Here is a 6,075-nt window from a genome sequence, read left to right on the forward strand (position 1 = left end):
AATTTGAAGGTGGAGGCAAATTAATGATTGCCTGAACCTTGCAGGGGTCGAGACGAATCCCATCCTTAAAGACTACAAAGCCAAGTAAACGACCAGAACCGACGCAAAACACACATTTGTGCGGATTGAGTCTTATCTTGTAGTGTCGGCAACGTAGAAATATCGCTCTTAAATGCAGCGGATGATCAGTCCGCTTTCGCGAATGAGCCGAAAGGTCGTCAAGATAAGGTTGAACAATGTTCTTGATGTCATGGAAGGCATAATTCATAGCCCTCTGAAACGTCGCCCCTGCGTTCTTTAAACCAAAGGGTAATTTTCTATAAGCGAATGTGCCCCACGGACAAATGAATGCAGTCTTTGACTGGTCCTGTGGGCGGATATTTATTTGATTATACCCGGAAAATCCATCCATAAATGAAAAGATTTCACATCCGGCGCATTCATCAATTATCTGGTCGATGAAGGGTGTAGGGTAGTTGTCTTTTGGACAAGCTTGGTTTACATCTCTATAATCGACGCACACTCTAATCGTCCCTTGTTTCTTCATAACAAGGACAATATTCGATACCCAATCGGTTAGAGGAACCGGGTAGATGAATCCAGCATGGAGAAGTTTTTCAACTTCCGCCTTAATGGCAGCGGCTTTCTTGGGGTGCACCTGCCGAAGCCGTTGTCTTACTGGTTTGACATCAGGATACATTTTAATTTCATGTTCAACGATACTCGAGTCAATGCCTGGCATTTCATCATATGACCAAGAAAAGACATCTCTAAATTTGCGAAAAAGAGCGTTATATATTTCCAGTTCTGAAGGGGAACAACCTTTGCCGACATAAATATTCTCTACAACATTTGTTTTAGTCGAGATATTTATGGCTATAGTCTCTTCAATATTGGATAAGTTTCGCTCGGAATCCACCGTATTTACAGTATTTGTTAGGAATTCAAAAACTGAAGGGTGATAAAGGTCACTTTGAGTATCTTCTTCATATTCCGGAAGAAGGGAACGATGGTGGTGATCATTCCATGGTGTTCCCTCAATCAACATTGATTGCAAGATTCCTTCGTCAGTCCCATGTACTTTCGACCAAAGATCTAATGGGGTACCATATTCTCTAGACCTATCTACCCAAACGCTTGATGAGCGTTGACTTGGGTTCGCCTCCCATGCTTGAAACATTGATTGCTACAATATTTCTAAAGGGCTTGGGGGCAACACAACTGCATGATCCATGTTGACATTGTCTTTTGCGACCTTCGTGGAAGATATCATGTTGTTGTTGGGAAAAGTATCCAATACGGAATGACCCTATCCCACTCTAAGGGTGATAGTTCCTTAGCAACAATCAAAGCAAAGCTATCTGAGATTACTTCTTTATGAGATGTAAAAGAGGGGAGAAAGAGATCCACTAACCGATGTCTTTCGCTAATGATTGATCCAATCTTCTCTCCTTGCTACTTGCCCTCAGCTCCTTGCTCTTTCACTGGCCCAGCTACACCAAGATCCTGCAAAATGGCAAGAGAGGGAAACTACAAGAAGCATACATTCATAATTGATTCAATGATTAGAATAAATCAAATACACAAGTATAACAATACACCATTGAGACACATGCATATAGAAGAACCTCAAATGATTTATTAATGGAAGAAGTAAGGTTCAGGAAGTGATACAACCATAAGAGGCCCAATCTAGCATCACCTTCCCAGCAGAAAGAAATCTCCTCTTCACCTCCTTTAAAGAAAATCACCCAATAGTTCTAAACTCAAACCAACAGCAATTCTTTACATTCACAAGATTCCAGCCTCCCTAGACCTCATGAGAGAGATCTATATATAGGAGTTTTGGAGAAAGGATGAGTCAGCTTGAGGCTAGCATGAAGCTGACTAGTGTCCTCTCTCACTTCAGTTCTTCTTCAGTTCTTGAGTCCACTTGGAGGTTCTTGCTTCCACTTGGAGATCTAGAACCTCTTACTCATCAACAGTCGAATTCCCTGATCCAAGTGTCATTTTGGAAGCTTCCTGGGCATTGACACCTTGAGGAATGACTGTGCCACATGTCCAAACTCGCCCAGCGCAGGTAGCCTTCTTTGCAGTTGACATTCAACGCAGGTAGACAGTGGAGCAGTTGACATTCAGCGCAGATGCTCAGTGGAGCAGTTGACATGATCCAGAATTGCCTTGTTTTTGAGTGTTTTCAGGTGGAGAACTTTTATTCAGTGTTGTGGTTTGCTGACCTTGTTCCTCTAGGGGTAGGAACAACATGTTTAGGGACTTTGGATCCCTTAGATTATGGACATTTCATGCTTCATGCTGTAAGGCACAAAAATGTCTATAACAGTTGCCCCCTAAAGTATGAGGTCGCTTATCGGGTGAAATGCTTTATCAGGAGGATCCGAAGTTCATTCAATCGCTAAGAGGTGACTTGTAATAAGATACAATACAATACATTATTTTTCATACTGCTTTCATGATCTAGGTGAGGCGGGCATTCCCATGCTCAGCTTTATAAATTCATTTTGTTACATAGAACAAACGATCGTCTGATGGTAGACTGATAATTTTGGTGAGAATTATCATCCTTTGAGTAGGATGATCATCTGCTGCAATGATGTACATGTCAAATGTCTTTATATTTCCTGAATATATATTGCAGCCCGGATGGATGAAACTAGATCCGAGGTCTTCAAACTCGTTCGATCTTCACTCTAAGTACAAGTCAATCCATGTGAGAATTGCGCTGAAGTCGAACATGGAAAGACATCGCTTGATTACCAGTCAATGATGTAAACCGTTAACAAGCGCGAGAGGAATCACCGATAATGATAATGACCCTCAAGGTACTGCAGTACAATTTACGTGGTGTGAATAAAGGACTTGGCGTCGAACACCACGCAAAATCTTTCGGTCGAAGGTCATTAATGTATACCTGTCGCCGGAAGTGAGAAACTTGCCATTGAGGCATGCAATCTTCAAAGTACTGAGGGGTTGTTCCTAGATCAACTTCTTGGATAATGAGCTGAAGTCGACAAGAAGCGATCCGTCAAAGGAGGGCCTTAATGAATCCCACATCAGTGACACGGAACGGAGCTAATGATTGTGATGAAGGTGAAAACGATCTGTGAAATATGATTCAGGGTGGCGGTCATGAAAGGATGAAAGATGATGTATGGTAGTGGATGGGACACGGTTGACTCTTTCTAAACAACATCTCTTGAACATATAACGACATTGATGCGATGGATCGGTAGCATTACCCCAAATGTGGATGGTTTGGCGAGACCATGGTGATGAGACTGGTGAATGAAACAACCCAACCCGATGTGGTACGGAGGAAAGGTGTCATGTTCAAGAGCGACTTGCTACCATTAAAGTTTTGAGGTTCTCCCAATTTTTCCCCAGTCATTTCTGACCAGTACCTCTTTATTTTTGTCAAGCTTGAGGAGGATAACATATGCTTGTTCTATAACCTGCCCTTCGGGCAAGCCCATCGCTATGTTTTAACGAGCCTAGCGATAGGGAAACTCGTTCTCTTCTAAAGACAAGTTTGTCGCTATTTAATCATTTTAACGAGTCTAACGACAAGGATAACTCGGTTCTTTTCATTTTTAGAGAGTCTGAAAAGATACATAAAGCTAACTCCAAAATTCCTTTTTCGTCATCTAATCCCTTAAGTCCGAAAAAGTATAAAACAATACAGAAGGGATGAGTTTTCAATAACTTTAACGAGCCGAATAAAACAAGCGCTCGTCCTTTTTGTGCAATAATCCCTCAGGTCCAAAAAGATTAAAATCTAGAGGAGGGATAGCTCTTCCGGTCCTTTAACGAGCTGGAAGGCGAAAACTCGACAATCTTTTCATATTTTACGAGTCAGTTGAAAAGAGCTTAAAGAAGACTCGTCTTTTGAGGAACGAGTGATAAACAGGGATAGCAACTGATTCCAGGTACAGGTTGGAATTTTCCAATCACGGCAGTGTCACAAGGATGGCTAGATGAAATCACTCTTCGCAGCTGTTCCTCAAAATGGGTAAACAATCATATGGAGGTGAACGATCGGCCAAATGAAAGTGGAGGTGGCAGGTGCAAACACGACCAAGGCTTTTGTGGCTGACAAATTTACGATCACAGTGGTTATTTACCGGGATAGGTTCATTTTTTTATTTAAAAATGAGCTTAAACTCTGGAGGAAACATTTCTCATTGCTTATATTTATTTTTTAACGAGCATGAAGACCACGTTGAAACTGCTCGGATCTTGCGTTTATTTTTTAATGAGCATGAACTTTATGCTAAAACTGCTCGATTATATGGTCAAATTTTGATTTTTTACCATTACTAGCTTTTCTCTTTTCAAGGATAGTACTGCATTCTCAATTGCTGCAACAAACTTTGTTAGAAATACATAATCATGAGATGAAAACCCTAATATTTTGCTTTGAACTACGTAAAAAGCTATTAAAAAGTGTTTTTACCTCTCATTTTACCATTTCATTTGCATTTGGTTTGTTGGAGCTCTGGAGGTGCCTCTTCCCCCTTGATTTTCACCAGCTGATTCCGGGAGATTCTGCGGACGATTTTCAGCGCCGTCTGGACCAGGTAGGAGCTAAACCCTAGCTCTTTCTTTTCATGGTTTCCTTTTTCAGTTTTGTGCCTGTTTCCCAGCTTTTCTGAGCCTCAGGGGTTTTGCCAGGGCGCCCTAACTTCAGCGCAGGTTTCCCATTCGAAACCTGCGTTGAATGTCAAGCTGCCTTAAGGCAGCCTGACCTTCAACGCAGGTGGGACACTCTCTGCCTGCGTTGGGCTTAGAAAACTGAGTTTTCAGCTCATTTTTTTGATGAATTTTTGCCAGTCTCTCATCAAACTCAGGAACTTACTCCTTCTCTTGTTTGTTTTGCAGGGAACTTTGAACAAAATGTCCCTTACATGGCGAGAACGAGAACATGAAGAGGAGAACATGATTGCCCTCCACGACCCTGTCACGGTGAACGCGCTGCGGAACTGTGGCCTGCTGAAGTTTTTCCTTATTTCTAGCATGAGAGCACAGATCACTTTGCTGCAGTATATGCTTGATGCTTGGGATCCCATTAACCAAGTATTCCAGATTAGGGGAAAATCCATCCCCTTGACCATAGAGGACATTTACTTCTTGATTGGATTGTCAAGGCGAGGTGCCCCCATTTCTTTGTCAGGTACGGCCCGGGGGACTGACTCTGTGAGAGATTATGTCCGCCAGTATTGCAGGGAAGGTTCCCAGCCGAGCAGAGACGGCAAGGTTGTTATCCGTGAGATTACTGACAGGTCTCTCAGGTCCATTCTGTATACGATTGGTAGGATGGCCAGTAGCGCAGCTCTACATGTTGCCAACAGATCTTATGTGTTGAGTGTTGAGGTTGTGTTGAGGTTGCCAGCATCAAATACATTATGCTGGTATGCAAAGACCCACTGCTCAGGCGATTCCATCTTATCCTGGGTATGCTCCGCCTAACCTGAATCAACAGTTGCCCTTTGTAGCAACTTTAGGATTACCAGATCTAAACCGGCTGACGAATGATCCAATTGCTTATGCCCCTTGGTGGCCAGCGATTCCGCATAAACTTCCATCGGACATTCCTAAATTCAATGGAAATCAAGGTGAAGACCCATCGAATCACGTCATGACTTTTCATCTGTGGTGTTCGCCGAACACCCTGGACGATGATTTGATAAGGCTTCGCCTTTTTCAGAGGACATTGACGGGTCCAGCAGCTAAATGGTATATTGAATTACCTAGAGCCTCTTTCGACAATTTCAATTCCCTAGCCACGACTTTCTTAACCCATTTTCAATTACCGATAAGGTATGAAACTGGAACGGAAATCTTAACCAACTTCAAGCAGATGACGGCCACACATATATCCGATCATATACATGAGTGGCGTCGTCGTCACAGGATGGTAAAGACTTACGTTCCAGATCAGCTGTTAGCTGAATGGTTTATAAAGTCGTTACTTCCTGCCATAACGGAAGATGTGGCCAAGGGGGGAGTCGTAACAGAGGAGCAAGTTATTGCTTGTGCACAATATCTAGACTTAGTATA

This window comes from Pinus tabuliformis, chromosome 2_2, assembly GCF_031772625.1.
Source record: "Pinus tabuliformis cultivar Carrire ecotype Pingquan chromosome 2_2, CPIR1, whole genome shotgun sequence".
Lineage (NCBI taxonomy): Eukaryota > Viridiplantae > Streptophyta > Pinopsida > Pinales > Pinaceae > Pinus > Pinus tabuliformis.